The sequence below is a fragment of the Hylobates moloch genome, unplaced genomic scaffold (genome assembly GCF_009828535.3).
Source record: "Hylobates moloch isolate HMO894 unplaced genomic scaffold, HMol_V3 SCAFFOLD_14, whole genome shotgun sequence".
Classification (NCBI taxonomy): Eukaryota; Metazoa; Chordata; class Mammalia; order Primates; family Hylobatidae; genus Hylobates; species Hylobates moloch.
The window spans coordinates 23,099,170-23,119,713 of NW_026652289.1; positions in this window are offsets into that span (position 1 = coordinate 23,099,170).

Here is a 20,544-nt window from a genome sequence, read left to right on the forward strand (position 1 = left end):
CATTTGAGACATGCCTTGCTTTCCGTTTGCCTTCTGCCATAATTGTAAGTTTCTAGAGGCCTCCCCAGCGATGCAGAACTGTGAGTCAATTAAATCTCCTTTTTTCTTCTAAATTACCCAGTCTCAGGTATTCTTTATAGTAGTGTGAGAATGAACTAATATAGAGAATTGATACCAAGGTAGTGGGATATTGCTATAAGATACCTGAGAATGTGAAAGCCACTTTGGAACTGGGTAACCAGCAGATGATGGAACAGTTTGGAGGACTTGGAAGAAGATAACAAAATAAGGAAAAGTTTGGAACTTCCTAGAGACTTGTTACACGGTTTTGACCAAAATGCTGATAATGATATGGACAACAAAGTCGAGACTGAGGTAGTCTCATGTGGGGGTCTGACCCGAAGATCCTGACCCAAGGACAGATGAATAATGTATACTGACACAGATATTTTGCCCGTCATTCCAGCTAAGTATCCGGACCACTCACAGACATCAAAAAGGGTACTGTAAAGAGTTGCAGCTGTGGCCCTGATTAGCCAGCGAAGCTCACATTTATTTAGTGTAGATTAAGTGACAAAAATCTTGAATAAACACCACTAGAGGGTAATTGACATTGCCAACCCCCCCAGTAGAGAGTAATTATGCTCTGGTGGGTAACCAAAGGTTGGTCTTAGGACCACATGAGTAAACAAGCTATTTAGATAAACTCCCTTAAATTCCTTTGTTATTTACCCTTGCTATTAGCTCAAAGAGGATTAGGCTGCTTCAGCCATATCTTTTACTGAAGCTATGCAAAACCCCGGCCTTCCAAGAAGGTTTGTGACTATTTTACAACTTCTCCCACCATTCTGACTGAACCCCCAGAGTCTCAGATTGAGGTGAGGAACTTATTGGGAACTGAAGCAAAGGTCACCCTTGCTATGCTTTAGCAAAGAGACTGATGGCATTTTGCCCCTACCCTAGAGAGCTATAGAACTTTGAACTTGAGAGAGATGGCTTAGGGTAGCTGGTAAAATAAATTCTAAGCAGAAAAGCATTTAAGAGGTGATTTGGCTTTTCCTGAAAGCATACAGTTATATGTATTCACAAAAAGATTATTTTAAATCGGAACTTATGTTTAAAAGGGAAGTAGAGCATAAAAATTTGGGAAATTTGCAGCCTGACCATGAGGTAGAAAGGGAAAACCCATTTTCTGGGAATAAATTCAAGCCAGCTGCAGAAATTTCCATAAGTCACAAGGAGCTGAATGTTAACAGCCCAGACAATGGGGAAAATGTTTCCAGAGCTTGTCAGAGGCTTAGGGTCCTGCTGCTCTGTGCAATCTTTGGACGTGGTGCCCCTTCATCCCAGCCACTGTGGCTCCAGCATGGCTAAAAGTTGCCAAGATACAGCTTTGGCCATTGCTGTAGAGAGTGCAAGCCCCAAGTTTTGGTGGCTTCCACATGCTGTTGGGCCTGCGGGTGCATAATAGACAAGAATTGAGCTTTGGGAACCTCTGCCTGGATTTAAGAGGATATATGAAAATTCCTGGATGTCCACCCAGAAGTCTGCTGCAGGGCTGGAGGCCTCATGGAGAACCTCAGCTAGGACAATGCAAAGGAGAAATGCGGGGTTGGAGCCCCCACCCAAGGTCCCCACTGAAGCACTGACTAGTGGAACTGTGGGAATTGGGCCATGGTCCTCTAGACCCCACCCAGAATGGTGGATTCATCGACAGCTTGGAAGGCACTCAATGCTAGCCTGTGAAAGCAACTGTAGAGGCTGTACCCTGCAAAATCAGATGTAAGGCATATCTAGTGAGGATGAATTATCTTTTATTTTATTTTTGTTTTATTTGGAAAGTCCTTATCTCTTCATTTTTGATGAATAAGTTTTTCCATGTTCATGAGTTGAAAGTCTTTTTACTGTTAAAATGTCCATACTACCAAAAGTGATCTAAAGACCCAGTGTAATCTCTACCAAAACCTTGCTTTTTTTAATATAGATAGAGAAAGAAATTCCAAAATTTATACAAAACTACAGAAGACCAAGAATAGCCAAAGCAATCGAGAAAGAAGAACAAAGCTGAAGGCATTACATTTTCTTGTTAAATCATATTATAAAGTTACAACAATTAGAACCTTATTGTACTGGCCTTGAAATCAGAATAATAAGCCAATTAAACAAAATAGCACAGAAATAAACCCGCATATAATTGGTCAAATAATTTTAGCAAGGGTGCTAAAAACACCCAATGGAGAAATTGTTGGTGTCTTAAAAGTTGATACTGGATATTCATCATAGAAGAGAAGGAAATTGGAATCTTATCTTACACCATATACAAAAATAAACTCAAAATGTATTAAAGAATTAAGGATAAGACCTGTAACTGTTAAAGTTTTATATGACTTATTGGATATTACACCAAAGGGACAAGCAACAAAAGCAAAAATGCATTCTTCTTTCTCAAGAATTATAATTATAATGTAATTCTGATTTCAAGGACACCCAGCACTAAAACAAACTAAAAACACTTTCTACTCAGGCAAGAAAACCATCAAAAGAGTGAAAAGGTAAAATATGGAATGGGAGAAATATTTGCAAATCATACATCTGGTAAAGGGTTAATATCCAAAATACATAAGAAGATCCTACAACTCAACAGTAAGTAAAAAACAATTTGATATAAAAATGGATGAAAGACCTGGATGAATCTTTACCCAAAAAAGACACACAAATGACCAACAGATGTAAGAAAATGTGCTCATCATTATTAATTTTCAGGGACATGAAAATTTCACCCCTATTATAATGGTTATTTTTTTTAAAAAGGGATAACAAATGTTAGCAAGGATGTGGAGAAAGGGAAACTTGTATGCTACTGGTGGAAATGTAAAATAGTGCAACCATCATGTAAAACAGTATGAAAATAACTAAAAAATAAAAATAAAATTTCCATTTGATTCAGCAATCCCACTTCGGAGCCTAGATCCAAAAGAATTAAAATCAGGATCTCTGATTCCTCAAGGATCTAGAACCAGAAATACCATTTGACCTAGCAATCCCATTACTGGGTATATACCCAAAGGATTATAAATAATTCTGCTATAAAGATACATGCACACATATGTTTATTGCAGTACTATTTACAATAGCAAAGACTTGGAACTAACCCCAATGCTCATCAATGATAGACTAGATAAAGAAAATGTGGCACATATACACCATGAAATACTATGCAGCCATAAAATGAATGAGTTCATATCCTTTGCAGGGACATGGATGAAGCTAGAAACCATCATTCTCAGCAAACTAACCCAGGAACAGAAAACCAAACACTGCATGTTCTCACTCTTAAGTGAGAGTTGAACAATGAGAACACATATTCACAGGGAGGGGAACATCTCACACTGGGGCCTGTTGGGGGTTGGGGGTAAGGGGAAGGATAGCATTAGGAGAAACACCTAATACATGTAGGGCTTAAAACCTAGATGGCAGGTTGGTGGGTGCAGCAAACCACCATGGCACATGTATACCTACCTATATAACAAACCTGCATGTTCTGCACCTGTCTCCCAGAACTCAAAGTATAATAAAAAAAAAAAATCATGATTTCAAAGAGAAATCTGCACTCTCATGTCTATTGCAGCAGTATTCACAGTAGTCAAAATATAAAAACAACTAAACGCCCATTGATACACAAATGGATGGAGAAAATGTGATATACATTTACAATGGAAAGCTATTTAGTCTTTAAAAGGAATGAAATTCTGACATACTTGATAGTGTGAACAACGTCCATTATGCTAAGTGAAATAAGCTAACACAGTAGGAGAAATACTTCATGATTCCACCTATATAAGTGATATGGCTTTGCTCTGCGTCCCCACTCAAATCTCACCTTGAATTGTATTCCCCAAAATACCCACATGTCAAGAGTGGGACCAGGTGGAGGTAATTGAATCATGGGGTAGTTTCCCTGATGCTGTTCTCATGACAATGAGTGAGTCTCACAAGATCGGATGATTTTATAAGCATCTGGCATTTTCCCTGCTTTCACTTCTCCTTCCTACTGGCTTGTGAAGAAGGTGCATTGTTTCCCTTTCCCCTTCCACCATAATTGTAAGTTTCCTGAGGCTTCCTCAGCCATGCAGAACTGAGTCACCTGTGAGTTACCTGTTTCTTCTGCAAGTTTCCACTCACCCATTTAACCTAAATATTTCCTGCAATAACTATTATGTTATCTGTGAAATCTTTTACAATGGACAACAATAAGACTTTAGGCTAATATAAAAGGAAATTAGTAAAATGAACCATTATTCCCTTATGAAGAAATGTAAATCAGTCATACAGTCTAATAATTATCAGTTTGAAGGATTAATATTTTTATTTTCATTTTCTGTATTGATTACTAGAAATCAAACAATACTAATTTTAGGCTTTTAAAGATGAAAACACTAATTAATTAAATATAATTAGCTTGTATAATCCTGGAAATATTAATAAATATTTAATATAATAAATCATGGAAAATAACCTGAAGATAATTTTAAATCCAAATAAATGTATTTTTCAAAGCTTAATTTAACACATATGTGAACCATTTAAATTGGACGTCACAAAATTCTGAAACAACAAATTATACAATACCTGTCAAAATATCAGAGAAAAATAATATTTTAGGATTAAAAGTTTTGCTTCTAGACTACATTATTAAATGTAACATTGGGGCCAGGCATGGTGGCTTGTGCCTGTAATCTCAGCACTTTGGGAAGCCAGGGTGAGTGGATTACTTGAGAACTGGAGTTGGAGACTAGCCTGGGAAGTATAACAAAACCCTGTCTCTACAAATAAATACAAAAACTAGCCTGGCATGGTAAGGTATGCCTGTAGTCCCAGCTACCCAGAAGGCTGAGGCAGGAGGATTGCTTGAACTCGGGAAGTTGAGACTGCAGTGAGGTGAGATCATGCCACTGAGCTCCAGCTTGAATAATAGAGAAAAAAAAATCCTATCTTAAAAAATAGAATTGAAAAAACAACAAATAAATGAAATTTTATACCATATATTTTAAAGTATATTTTGAATGAAAAATGTTGAAAATATCAAATTATGATAAATAAAAATATATGATCAAAATAACTTTACAAGTTATCTATTATATGTAATAAAAAGATAAGACAAAATACATTACTGAAACTTTTTAGTTTGCTGTAGACTGTATCAACAGTGTAAAGCCAAAATTAGTAGCAATCTTATGTGAGACTTTAGCATTTATTACATCAAATATATATGTAAAAATGCCACAAGAGTTTGAAAAATTGAAATGGGAATATGTTGTCAAACACTGAGCATTCAGATAGATATTATAAAATCTAGGACAATACTCAACTTTAAAGGACATATAAATAATACTTCAATAGTGAAGATAATTAATAAGCTTAAAAATATTCAATCCAAAGTATACAGACAAGAGGACAAAAATTAAATAAAGTAAATAGAAAACGGATAGCCAAATCATAGATTTTTATCCATTAATATCAAAAACTACAATAAATTTAAATTGTCTAACCACATCCATTGAAAGACAGAGAAGTCGTACTTAAAAATGAAGCCATTTATGTTCTTAATTTAAAAGATGTGCAAGGCGAATAGTGATCAAAATATATGTTGATATCAGAAAAAGTACACTTCAGAATATCAAAGATAATAAAGAAAAATAACATTTCATAATAATAAAGAAATTATTTTACTGAATAAGTACAATCCTAAATGTATATGCACCTAATAACTGACCAAAAAATATAAAACAAAATTAAAAGACAAGTAATCAAATGTATAACTATTGTTAGAAACTTCAATATTCTGTTCCAAGTATTTTAAAAAATAAGTAGAATATCAAAAACTATATAATATACATTAAAAACATCACAAACCAAAATGACAAAGCTGAAAACTAGAGAACACTTCAAACTAACCATGGCAAAATGCATCAGTTAGTTCAAAACATTTAAAGAGTATACCGTATTCTAGGCCTTAAAACAAACCTTAACAAGTTACAAGTAATTAAAAGTATCCAAAATATGTTACTATGCTATTACTGAATGCACTAGAAATCAAAATAGACATTACTAATTATTATTAACTGAATAAAAATAAAAAGGAATATACCGAAATGTATTGGTTTGTACTTAAAGAAAATTTTGCTGCATGAAAGTGTTTTATTAAAAAAGAAGACAGAACTCAAATTGATGACCTAAGCTTCTACCTCATGAAATTAGAAAACACAAAGCAAAATAAATCCAAAAGCAGCAAAAAGTAAGAAATAATGGAGATAACATAAAAAAATCAATGAGAGTGAAAACAGACAATAAAAAGATATTTTTAAAAGTTCACTTTTTATGAGCATCAATAAAATTGATTACCCTCTAACCACATTGATGCATACAATGAGACAGAAGATGCAAATGACCAACATTAGCAATGAAACTGGATCATCACTACAGATTCTGCTTATTTTAAAAGATAATAAGAGAACATTTTACTATAAAGTTGACCATTTAGATGAAAGAGATAAATTGCTTTAAACTAGCAAATATTACTGAAACAACAGAAGATCTCTATATCTTTTTTAAAAAAATTGAATATTTGTTAAATACATTTATACATGCACACACACACGCGCGCACACACACACACACACACACACACACACACACCAGGCTGAAGTAGTTTAAATGGTAAATTCTACCAAATATTGATATGGACATACTACCAAATCCTACACAAACAACTTTTCTGGAAAACTGATGAGAAGTGAATACTCCCCAAATTATTCGAAAGGACAGCATAGCTCTGATATATAAAAAAGACAATAACATTACAAAAACAGATGGCTATGTACCAAAATCTCTCATAAAAATGGGCACACAATATTTTAAAGAAATAGTTGAAATTTTAATTTAACAATATGTAAAATGGCAAATACAGACAGACAAGTGTGTTTTCCTTGGTGGTTGCAAAACAAATTCAACAACAAAAAAATCAAGCAATATAACTAATCATATGAAGAGACCAACCAAGAATAACCACCTCATCCAAAAAAAAAAAAAAAAAAAAAAAACCTTAATTTTTTTGATCATTTGCAGAAGCAGCAAATGACCAAATTTAATATCCATCTCCAATAAGAATATTCAGTAAACTAGAAATAAAATAATATATCCTTAAGCTTTTTAAGATCATCTAAGAAAATTCTAAGATAATGTCATCCTGAACAATGAAAGACTAAGTGCTTTTCCTGTAATATCAGAAACAAGATAGGAATGTCGATCCTATTTAAAAACATTTTGAAGATCCTAGGACATACAAGAAGACCTATCCCCACCCAAAATCATACAGATTTAAAAGGAAGTTATGAAAATATCTATTTACTGAAACCTGATTTTATATGTATAAATTTGAAAGATTCAAAATATGTACTAGAACTGAAAAATATGTTTAACAATTTCCTAGGAAAAAGGCCAATATAAAATTCAATATGATATCTATGCAAAATTTAATTCCATTTCTACATAATTGCAACAATTAAAAACTGAAAAGCAAGGTAAACACTAACATATACAATAGCACTGAAAAAATAAGGTAATTAGTTGTAACTTTTACTATATACATTTAATATATTTATGCTAAAATTGGCAAAGCACTGATAAAATAATTCAAAAAACACAAGTAGGGCTAAATACCGTAATCATGGATTGTAATGCCCAATGTTGTTAATTATCTTCATAATCTACACATTAGGAGAAGTATAGTCAATGTCACTGCAGTAAATATAGATAGGAATATACATATACATATATTAGATAGTAGCATCCTTATCTTAATATATTTGGTGAAAGGCAAAGAAATTAAAATGCCCAAAACAATTTTGTAAAAGGCAAAAGTCTTCTTGAAGGGCATTAGTACCTCCTATTCATATCTATGATAGAACTATATTATTCAAGGCAGATTTTTACTGGACAAAGTACAGGTATATAGATATATAGAACAAAATAGATAATCCAGAAATAGATATATACAATCAATTGATATTCAACAACCACACAAACGCAAATCGTACGAAACAAACATTTATGCAAATAAAATAACTTTAATCTCTCTTACACCATTTTTCAGTTAGAAAAGTGGTTCATGAGAAATCATTAACCTCACTGCAAAACAAACCTGAATAAATGTGTGTGTGTTTGTGTGGGTGTAACTAAAAAAGTGTAAATTCCTACCTCATATTATCTTTGAGTTACATAAAGTAACTCTAAATGGGTTATTAATTATAAAACCTAAATATACAAATCTTCTAAATGAAAATGTAGAAAAAAATCTTTGTTATCTTAGATTAAGCAAAGTTTTGTCAAATATGACACCAAAAGACCAATTCATTAAAAAAAAATTGGACTTAACCAATATTAAGAAAATGTGATCTTCAAAGGAGGCTGTTAAGGAAATAAAAGAGAAACTAATAAGTAGTAGAAGAAAAATGCAAATAAGAAATCTGATTTTTTAAATGAGCTCAAGTATTTAAAAAGCACACTGCACTTTATAATAATAAATTGAATAACTCAATTTTCAAAATGAGACAAAGATTTAAGCACATACCTGACCATAAAAGAGACATAGATACCAAGAAAACAAATTAGTCATCAGGAAAATGCAAATAAAACCACAATGAGATATCCCTGCACAGACATTTAATAAATAATTTTTTAAAATAAAATAAAACATCAAGAACTAGTGGAGGAGGTGGTATTCATACACACTGATGAATGAAATACAAAATATTATGTCCACTCTCAAAATTTGCAGCTTCTTATCAAGTTAGGAATTTACCCAATTGAAATGAAAACCTATGTTGACACAAATATGGGAAGCAAATACATATGGGGGCTTTATTTGTAATTGCCAAAACCTGGAAGCAACACAATGCCCCTCAATTGGAAAATGAATAATTAAGAAACTAATAAAAGAGAAAACAATATGAATGAATCTTAAATACATTATCAAAAGCTTTCAAAAAGGCATACAAAAGGAAAATGAGAATTTAGGAGATGAAAAAAGAGCTCTGTCTTTCATCCTGTGTTTAAGACTGATATCAAATTCCTAAAGATATAATTTGGTATAAGTATCTTGGACCAGGCATTCACATCCTCTCCAGTCAAATGCATCTCAGTGTAGAATAACATATCAACATTTTTGGTTCTAAGAAGAAAGTGTTCTATGAAATATATCTCCCATTTAACAATAGTTATTACTCCTTTAACAATCTAGTTACAATTACCTATTTACAAGTAATTACAATAACAGTGACACTGAAACAACTTCCTATAAATTGCAATGATGAAAATTTTAGACATTATTTTTCCTTTAAATACAATACCTGTAAAATGTATTAGGAGTAAACCTACAAAAGCATCTACATTTGGTATACATAAATTAATCCTTAGATATTTCTAGCATTTTGCTAATTTGCAATTATTTCTACATAATAAATTACTCAGACATTTAGCAGCTTAAAAAACGTGTATTTATTATCTCACAGAATCTTTACCCTTTCCCAAGATTATTATTTAATTTATTCTCAAGTTGAATTAAGACATTTTCTGTTTCTGTTCTTCCATTTGTTTTATTTATATATATGTATTATTCCTCACATTTAATTATTTCTCTTTATCCTTAAGTTCCCAAGAAATTACCTCCGAAATAAGCATATACTGGAAGATAAATTGTTACAGTTGACAAATTATTATAGAAATCTGATAATTACATTAGAGTATTTTGCAAAACATTCTTTATTGAGAACAGCATATCTCTAACAGTACTAAACATACAGTACACATACAGAATAAATTAATTTTAAGTATAAAGTACATGGCATTTTATGCGCACATCATCTTAATCAATTTGGATAAACAAATAACTATATAGGTTAACTCTTTATGATTATTACTTTTATAGTTTAGGAATTCAAAGTTTCATGTATACTTATATGAAATGTTCACTTTTGATTTATTTTTAATGACTTTTTAAATTATGAAAAGTACAAATGACTTAATTATGTATGGATAATAGTTTATATATTGTTGGGCCTTATCTTACTCTAAAAGATAATGCACATATGTGGAAAAAACACTTTAGACAAAATTTCAAGTTAACATTTCTTATCCTAGTTTTCAATGGAAATAAAAATGAAAGGTAAAATAAGGGAGTCAGTGACATACAGTTAATATTCAATATTTTGAGAGCAGAAAAAAATTTGCATAGATAGCAGTGAGTAACCTCTTTATATTGGTAGTAAAATAATACCTCAGGGTAGCCCTCAAAATAGCTCAAAATAATTCTAATATTGCATTATGCAAGGAACCAAAATTCTTACCTGACAACCTGACCTAAAAACCTATTTTTATCGCTAAATTCATATACTAATGTGTCATTTAAAATTTTGATAAAATAATAAGGCAAACCTGATATGTTCATAAATACTAAAATAAATATTTTATTAAATTATTTTGTTATACATATTATACTAGTTAGACATTGCATTAATTTCCAGATTTGTTTTCTTTCAAAAAAATTTAAAAGGCTGTCTTGGGTCTTCTTTTCCATGTCTTTCTCTTGAGAATAACAAAACTAAAGTTCCTGGAAGTAGAATTACTGAGCAATTGGATAGGCATATGTTTCATTTATGAATAACTGTCAAAGTCACTTCCAAATAATTTGTGGTTTTTGACATTCCAATCAAGAATGCAAGAGACTTCCTGCTTCTGTACTTCTTATCAAGTATAGATACTGATTTGATGTATCAGGCTTTTTTATTTTAACCATTCTATTTATTGTGTCATTTGTTGTCTTATTTGCATGTTACAATTTTTTATTTTTTCCAATTGCTTGAACTATTCTGCTTTCACTGAATTTTCACATAAATTTAAGATGTACTTTTTCTGTTTGTATATAGAAAAGAAAGATTGGCTGGAACTTTTATTAGAATATGTCTAATCTATAGACAAATCTGGGAGAAAAGTGTTGTCTTAACAATGATGTTTTTCAATCCAAGAACATGAAGTATCTTTCAATTTGTCATCTTTAGATTGTTTGTATATTTTGTATTTACAATTTTTTATTGTTATTTATATTTTAAAGTATTTCTAAATACTTGACATATGCTTATTGATGGTAGATGAAAATGAAATAAATTACTCGTAAATATTTATATATGTATATATAGATACTTATATCACTCTATATGTAATATATATGCATGTATGTATATATAAATATATAAAGAAATGGGGGCCGGGTGCAGTGGCTCACGCCTGTAATCTCAGCACTTTGGGAGGCTGAGGCGGGCAGATCACGAGGTCAGGAGATCGAGACCATGGTGAAACCCTGTCTCTACTAAAAAATACAAAAAATTAGCCAGGCATGGTGGCGGGCGCCTGTAGTCCCAGCTACTCAGAGAGGCTGAGGCAGGAGAATGGCGTGAACCCGGGAGGCGGAGCTTGCAGTGAGCCAAGGTTGCGCCACTGCACTCCAGCCTGGGCGACAGAGCGAGACTCCGTCTCAAAAAAAAAAAAAAAAAAAAAAAAAAAAAGAAATGGGGCCAGAGAGACCGAAACAGGAAGAGACACATAGAGAAATGGAAGTTATATTTTATCCATAATTGTGTACTATTTTGGAACATTAAGAGAGGATAATTCAAAGGCAAACTTAAAATGCCATATACTAAAGTTATTGATCTAGCCATCACAAATCTTTCTTAGTAAGTCTTTGAATATTCTGTTTAATAAATTTGTCATTTGATCTTGGAAAGAGAAATATTCTAAAAACCCAGATCTTATTCCAGAGGAACAAAATTCTGTTTTTTTCTTAGTATGCATGTTTGTAAAACATTATTCTACAGTAATCATTGAAGAAATAAAGGATATATGCCATGTTTTATGCATTTTTCAATACCCACATAATATTTATCTGAAAATGGTAATAGGGGATGTTTGACTTTCTATTCATTTTCCCTTGTACTAATAAGTTTAAAAAATTGGTTTATATTTTTATTTTTATTTATTTATTTTTAGCTTTTATTTGTAGTTCAGGGATACATGTGCAGGTTTGTTACATAGGTAAACTCATGTCATGGATGTTCGTTGTACATTATTTAGTCATGGAGATACCAAGTCAAGTACCCAATAGTTATGTTTTCTGCTCCCTCCCACCTCCTATCATCCACCCTCAAGTGTGCCCCAGTGTCTGTTATTCTCTTCTTTGGGTTCATAAGTTCTCATCATTTAGCTCCCACTTATAAGTGGAAACATGCAGTATTTGGTTTTCCATTCCTGTGTTAGTTTGCTAAGGATAATGGCCTCTAGTTCCATCCATGTTCCCACGAAAGACACGATCTTGTTCTTTTTTATGGCTGTGTAGTATTCTGCCATGTATATTTACATTTTCTTTATCCAATCTGTCTTTGATGGGCATTTAGGTTGATTCCATGTCTTTACTATTGTGAATAGTGCTGCAGTGAACATTCGTGTGCAAGTGTGTTTATGGTAGAATGATTTATATTCTTCTGGGTATATACCTAGTAATGGGATTGCTGGGCTAAATGGTAATTCTGTTTTTAGCTCTTTGGGGAATCATCATCATGTCTGTGCTCTCTTCTTCTAAAGTGACGGTTGCTTTCATATAATTTTTAATTTATTTTTGTAAGAGCTTCTTGATGATTTTCAATGTCTATAGCTCTTTGTTTATATAATCTTCCATTTCTGAACATGGCCCAATTACTTCATCCTTATTTTGTTACCAATAGAATACTAGCAGTTGCTCTTCATGTAGTGATGTATTCTGTTGGTCTTATAAAACAAAATACCTTTCCTAGAGACAGTTATTGAAACCTCCATTAGAAAGACATTTTCATTTTCTGTTTGAGCAGATTAAAAAAACAAATAATTTTGTAATTTAATACCATTGTTATTTGGTTCTTCTCTCATCTTAACTTGCAGTGTTATTCTGTTGCAATATTTTAACTCCTTGTTATAGGCAATATATTGGGAAATTATGAGACAATAGAAAGGAACAAGAGGCAATATTGCATAATACCTATGAAAATTATCTTAAAATTTAGATCTGGGTTTGAATTATTTGTATACATTTCCAGTGGTAGGACCTTGGACAACATTTTAAATCTCTGTCAAAGTTTCAGTATCAACAATGTAGAGATAAGAAAAGTACTAAGTTTATTACTTGCAGAATTATTGGAGGCAATAAATGTAAAATATTTAGCACATTGCTTACCAATAAACATTACTTTCTATTTTTATTTTTAGCTATTATTCAAAGAGACTATATCAAGGTCTCCTGAACAGATTTAATTTTATTTCAGAAAATAGACATCTTAGAGATTTACCAGTTATCCATTTCTTTATAACAAACTACAACAAAACTCAGTGACTTTAAATTACCAATTTATGTGCTGTTCATAATCCTGTATGTCAGCAGTTTTGAACGGGCTTAGATGTTTAGTTCTGCCACAAGTTTTGCCTGAGGTCACTTGTGAGACCCTAGTTATCTCGTGACTCTGCTGTTGCTGGATGGTCCAAAGTGGGCTTACATGTCTCGTATTTGTTGGTAGTTCTGAAGGAACTTAGAGTCAATAGCTCTGCTTTATGTGATTTCTAATCCTCCAGTAGGATTAACCAAGATTTTTCACATAGCAACCTCAAAGCAATTTGTCAAGAAAGTGAGAGTGGAAACTTCCTTTCCTGGTCAGGACTAGGATCAGAATTCCTACACTGCACTTCCACTGCATTCTGTCCATCACCACAAATCACAAGACCAGCCCTGATTACACAAGGTGAAGAAGTACTTTCAACCACTTGGTGAACAGAGTAGCAGGAAAGTAGCATTGCAAAGAGGCAAGTTCACCAAGGATGAAGAAATTTGTGACCATTTCCCATTTCAATTAAATACACAAGCTTTATGCCAGGTCCGTCCTGCAGACCCTGGCCTAGTGATGGATGAAAGGAGTACTCAGACACAGGTATGCAGTGTAAGAGCAGCTAGGGGACTGCCTGGCACTAGTGGCCAGAGAGGGAGCAGTCTCAAACAGCTGGAGCTGCTTACTTTTACTCAGTACAGACATAAGGCCAAAAGCCTGGAGCAAACACAGTCTGTGGGTAATTAACATTTATTGTTCCCCTTACAGGGAACGGGTCATGCACACAAAGGTCACTTCCTGGTCAATGTAAGTGAACAAGCCTGTTTAGGATAAATTCCCCTATACTTCTTTGTACCTACTCCTTGCCCTCTCCCTCAGGGTCAGAGAAGAGCTGCCTTCAGCTTATTCTCCACCGAAGCTATGCAGAGCCTTCTGACCTTTCAGAAGGCCTGCCCGTTTCCCTAGATTTTCCCCCACCATTCTGACCAATCTCCTACCCTTTATATTCTAGACTCTATTTCCAGCAATCTATACCTTGAAATCATTATGCTAATAAACCTTTTGGCAGTTCTTCATCAAAATTAAATTTCTCTTACATTTTCTGAAAATGACAATAAAATCTGAATATCTTTTTTCTAATCTGATGAAAGAGGTTGATGATTGGTACTGGTAGAGTATTAATGAGAAATATTAGGTTTTCTCTTTTTTTTAACTTTTAAGTTCAACAGTAAATGTGCGGGTTTGTTACATAAGTAAACTTGCATCATAGGGTTTGTTGTACAGATTATTTCCTCACTCAGGTATTAAGCCTGGTACTCATTAGTTATTTTTCCTGATCCTCTCCCTCCTCTCACCATCCACCCTCTGGTAGTCAACATTTACACACTTTTGGTGACAGTGTAGGTTTTATTTTTTCTATTAGGAATAATTTTGTTTATAAATATAAGGGATTTTTGTAGTGTGTGTAATTACTTTCACATTCATAGTGTGAGCAACAAAAATTCAAAAGAAAATCAATGAAATGTTTTAGACACGTAACTGTAGATCAATAATATTTAACATTTGACCCAATAAACAGTGTTTATAGATGTGTTTCTTTCTGTCAGAGAGTAACAATTGCATGTTTTTGTCCTTTGTGCAGTGGTATTTTTTCTTATTCTGCTAATATTATCAAATAACTTGAAGAAGAGAATAAACTGTAGTACTCTGAACACACATATTATTTTGTAATTATAAATTTAATATCTTATTAAAATTAGAAAAAATTCAGTAAAAACCTTTTAGTATATAACAATTAAGAAATAAGAGGTAGCATATTTTATATATCATTTATATATATTTTTTCAAACTTTGTTGGTTTCTTTCTTTTTTACACTTGAGTTTGTGTAATATATTAAGACATAGAGCTTGTAGTTCTTAATAAATTTTAGCAAACTTTAATATCCCAGGTACTTCTCTGTTATTGTACCTTTCATTACTGTAATTGTGCATTTGATAATTACTCTCACCTTCACTACATTGTAATCTGTCTCTGCCAAGACGGTATTTCCTGTAGAATCATCACTGTATCCTCTTTTCCATGTATAATACTAGCATATGGTATACCACAAAGTATGTATTTTTTTCCCATAAATATTGGATGAAAATGCAAATTGAATACTTGGAACCCATTTTTTTTTAACATAACCTTAGAAACAACATTTATTTTACTAACAAAGTAATTATTGGCCACTGGAAAACATCTACTGGTTATGGATAAGGTCACAGTTTTCGACTATGGGGAACTAATGACAGAGTAAGTGGTTTGGGATTGTAATGTAACAGTGCCAGGAGACTAAAGCTATTGTTTGTTTTCTGTACAGTGTTTGGCAGTGAATGGGAAGCTTAGGAGGATAAGTAGCCTTCTCATGTTCCCAGGTGATAGGACAGACTCATTACTATCTTTCCTTCATTCTTCCTCTCTTGCCAAGGGCAAGCATCTTGACTTTGTACACTTACTAAATATTCTACTTAATAGTTGTGGTCAAGCAGAAGTCAGGTTAGGCCTGGCTGTGGACTTGAGCTTTCCACATCCTATTTACTAAAACACAGATTGATTTAACCTTTGACTTCCTTTCTTTGCTCACTCAGAGATGTGAGAAAGTCAGCAACTCTACACTAGCTGTTGAGAAGAGATTAAGGACACATTGGACTACTCCATTTTGAGTTTTCAGCCCTTAAACTCTCTACCAAAAGAGTTTGAGAACATGTTTTTGCCTTCATCAGTATTTTACAATTGTTATCATGTCAGACAATAGAGTCTGTCCAAAATTATAGTACAGACTACTCTAAAACTGCAAACAAAGTGAGTCAAAATGAAAGGCATCAATGACATCTGGGATTTATTTTCAAAAATAAATTTTCAAAGATCATTTTACAGTTGTGCATCTGCCACATTTTTTATATGTCAAAGAGTTTGCAATTCATTGAGTTTTTTTCCTTTTAACTTTTGAATAAAAGCATTATTCTTGCTTCTTCTGGGGAGACAATCCTGGCTAAATAGCTTGGAAAAATACTTCCCACTTTATTCTACATCTCTCTATATTGTGGTATTTTATTATCTAAGCAATGTTAATGATCTCATAGAACATATATGAGGAGGGTAATTATGTTTCAAAAGAAGACTTCTATCCACATTACATAATGACATGTGCTTTTAGCTTTGATATTTCCTGGTATGAAAGATCAGCCATTCTCATATACCTTAAGTGAATATATTCTCAGAAATATATATAAAGAAACAAATACAAATAAACACTAATAAACTCCAGTTTTTTTATTAAATCAATGAAAATTTCAACAGACATATTAAACAGGCAATAATGGCTTTATTCAAGACTCTTGCAACAGAGAACAGAGATTGAACTCAATTACATTAAAACAACACCAGGAGAGTTTTTAATTGCTGGGATGAGCTAGTGCACAAGCACTAGAGGACATTGATGAGCAGGTTAGTCAGCATGAGAGGCAGGACTAGCTGGATTTCCTAGGCCGACTAAGAATCCCTAAGCCTAGCTGGGAAGGTGACCGCTTCTGCCTTTATACACGGGGCTTGCAACTTAGCTCACACCCGACTAATCAGATAGAAAAGAGAGCTCACTAAAATGCTAATTAGGCAAAAGCAGGAAGTAAAGAAATAGCCAATCATCTATCACTATTGTAAAACCAAAGATCAGTGCTTGAGATATTTTATAGCCCCAGCACTTGATGGATGAGCTGGCACCATCCCGATAGATAAACTGGCTCATCTGATCATGGGGCCCCCTGCCCAGGAACTGACCCAGTGCAAGAGGACAGCTTTGATTCCTTATGATTTCATCTGACCCAAACAATCAGCACTCCCAGCTCACTCACCTACACCCACCAAATTATTCTTGAAATCTCTGATCCCTGAATGCTTGGGGAGACCAGTGTGAGCAATAATAAAACTCTAGTCTCTCATGCTGCCGGCTCTGCATAAGTAACTTTCTCCATTGCAGTTCCCCTGTCTTGACAAATCAACTCCGTCTAGGCAGTGGGCAAGGTGAACATGTTGGGCAGTTACATAACACACAGCCAGAAGACACCAAGTCTGCTGGCACCTTGATCTAGGACTTTCCAGCCTCCAGAATTGTGAGAAAGAAGTCTGTTGTTTATAAGCCATCTAGTTTATGGCACTTTTGTTATAGCAACCTAACAGATTAAAACAAAAGAAAACATGCACTTACTAAATGTCCTACCATCCTCGCTACAGATATTTTCCAAAAAGAAATGAAGACTTAGATTCATACAAATTATTTCTATGTGAATGTTTATAAAAAATTCACAATCCCCAAAGCAGAAAGTAACCCTAATGCTCTTCATTTTTGAATAAATTTTTAAAAGGGTTCTACTCACACAAATGGAATATTACTCAACAAAAATGAGTCAGACTTTTGAACATGCAACAACGTGAATGCATCTTAAATGTATAATGCTATTTTAAAGACTTCTGAGGCTTAATAAAATATGATTCCATTTACATGTAGTTCTCAACAGACAAAACTATTAGAAGAGACAACAGATCACTGGTTGCCAATGGTTAAAAGCAAGGAAAGCATTTAACTACAGAACAAAAGCATAAAGAAGATTTTTAGAGAGTGATGAAATTTTCTCTGTCTTGATTATGGTTGTGATTACATGGCTTGATGCATCTTTATCACAATTCATAGAACTGCACACATGTATATAAAAAGAGTGAGCTTTACGACTCATAAGTTAAACACACACACCCACATAAAATATGTTCATTGTATCTATGTTTTCTGTTTTTCAAGAAAAAGCCTGAAATTATTTTTTACCTACTGATAATTAAATTATGACATATCTTAAACACTCTCTAGTCTAAAAAACAGCATATCTATCTGTTAGATACATAATTCATAGTCCACTGCGTTGTAAATTTCTTGTAAGAACAACGTATTGCAACTGCTTTTACAATTTACTTTTGTAAGGACATAAACTGTGTTTTTTTTTCTTCAATTAGTATCCTTAGTATCTGGCACAGAATTTTAGTAATTGTGAATGAAGCACAGGGTTGAGTATTTGAAGAGGTGTAGCTTACATGTGTATGGATCTAGACATGTGGAAAAGGAATTTTTTTTTTTTTTTAGATGGAGTCTCACTCTGTCACCCAGGCCGGAATGCAGTGGCATGATCTCGGCTCACCGCAACCTCTATCTCCCAGGTTCAAGCAATTCCCCTTCCTCAGCCTCCCAAGTAGCTGGGATTACAGGCACCCACCATCACGCCCGGCTAATTTTTGTATTTTTAGTAGAGAAGAGGTTTCATCATGTTGGCCGGGCTGGTCTCAAACTCCTGACCTCATGTGATCCACCTGCCTTGGCCTCCCAAAGTGCTGGGATTATAGGCGTGAGCCACCACGCCCGGCCAGGAAGTCTTTTTTAAAACCATGCGGCTGCCTCCAGAGGGGAATCTTGTGATTAGATGAAGGTGGTGGAGGAAGACTTTCTACTTTGTACAATTTTATGCATTTTACATTTTGTAAGACACATTATGATTCAAAAAAAATAAGATCTCATTAAAAACATAGTTAGGGATAGAGCCTAATACAAACTTCAAACTTGATTCCATTTTAGCCATTTAGAACTGAGTCTTGAGAAATAAACGGATAATTTTTTTCACAAATGTTGAACTAAGAAATCTATGCCTGTCATAGAATGCTGAATTGCATTGCACTTTTAGAAAATTTTCGTTATAGAAGCATAATTCGTGGAACTGAATACATATGTTAATAAAAGACTATGAAGAGAGAAGTGAGGACATGAAAAGGTTTGTATGTGTCTTAGTCCGTTTGTGCTACTATAGCAAAATACCTGAGACTGAGTGATTTATAAAGAAAAGAATTTTTTAGCACAGTTCTGGATGCTGGGAAGTCCAAGACGAAGGCACCGGCAGATTCAGTGATGGCTTGTCCCTCAGAGGTGGCCTTGTCAATGTGTTCTCCTGTGACAGAAGAGCAGTAGAGCAAAAAGGAACAAATGCCGCCATGTGAATCCTCCTTTATAAAGACCTTATCTCATTTACAAGTGCTCTGCCCTCATGACTTAATTACCTCCTAAAGACTGCACTCTTTATAATGTCACATTGGCAATTAAGTTTCAACATATGAAATTTGGGGAGCATTCACACCACAGTAGTATGCCATGCTAACTTTTTCCTATTTCAACTTGAAGGTAATGGGGAGTCAGTGAAGCATGTACAATGAAAATGCCACAAACTGATTTGCCTTTAATAGTGATTCATCCATAGTAAGAGGGATGACTATATTAAGGGAGCTTATGTGAGAGATAGGAAGACTAATTTAAAAATATTCTAAAAGTCTAGCCAAAACAAGATGAACGCTTAAGTTGACAGTGTTACCTAAAATTATTTAATGTAATTATCTTAGTATTTTTCAATGTAATTATGAGACACTATACAAACATATTAAAAACTCTTTAAAGTAGCACCAAAATGAAAATGACAGAAACACTTTAACTAAAATGTTGAATCTACTGAGTTCATTTATTCACAAAATTTGGTTTCAATTTTTTCCTGAAATTCTATTAAATATGTTTAGAGATCTACTGCTGAATTATGCATATATAGAGATAAATATGTATATCTATATCTATATTGAGAGATAGATAATTTAATAATTTAGTGAGTCTTCTGCTACTTCACACTGTCTTTTAAATGTTCACTTTCCAAAAGTTCTTAGAAAATTGCATGAAAGTGAGTTTAAATCTATGGATTCACCCAGTCTTCATTGTCTCATTACCTTACATCTCTCTTACCGTTCTTCATTCTGTCATGACTATATGGACTGTATTTGGTGTGTAATTCTAAATAGAGTGGATAAGGGCTAATGCAGCCATTCACTGAGAAGTATTTTAATTAAGAATAATCTAACAAAATAATATTGGACATTTTTAACATTAAGTAGTTTTGTTTCTTATCGTGTGCATCATCACGTTTTACAGAGTTTACTAGACTGAGAGAATATAAATTCAATTTTCAGCATAAA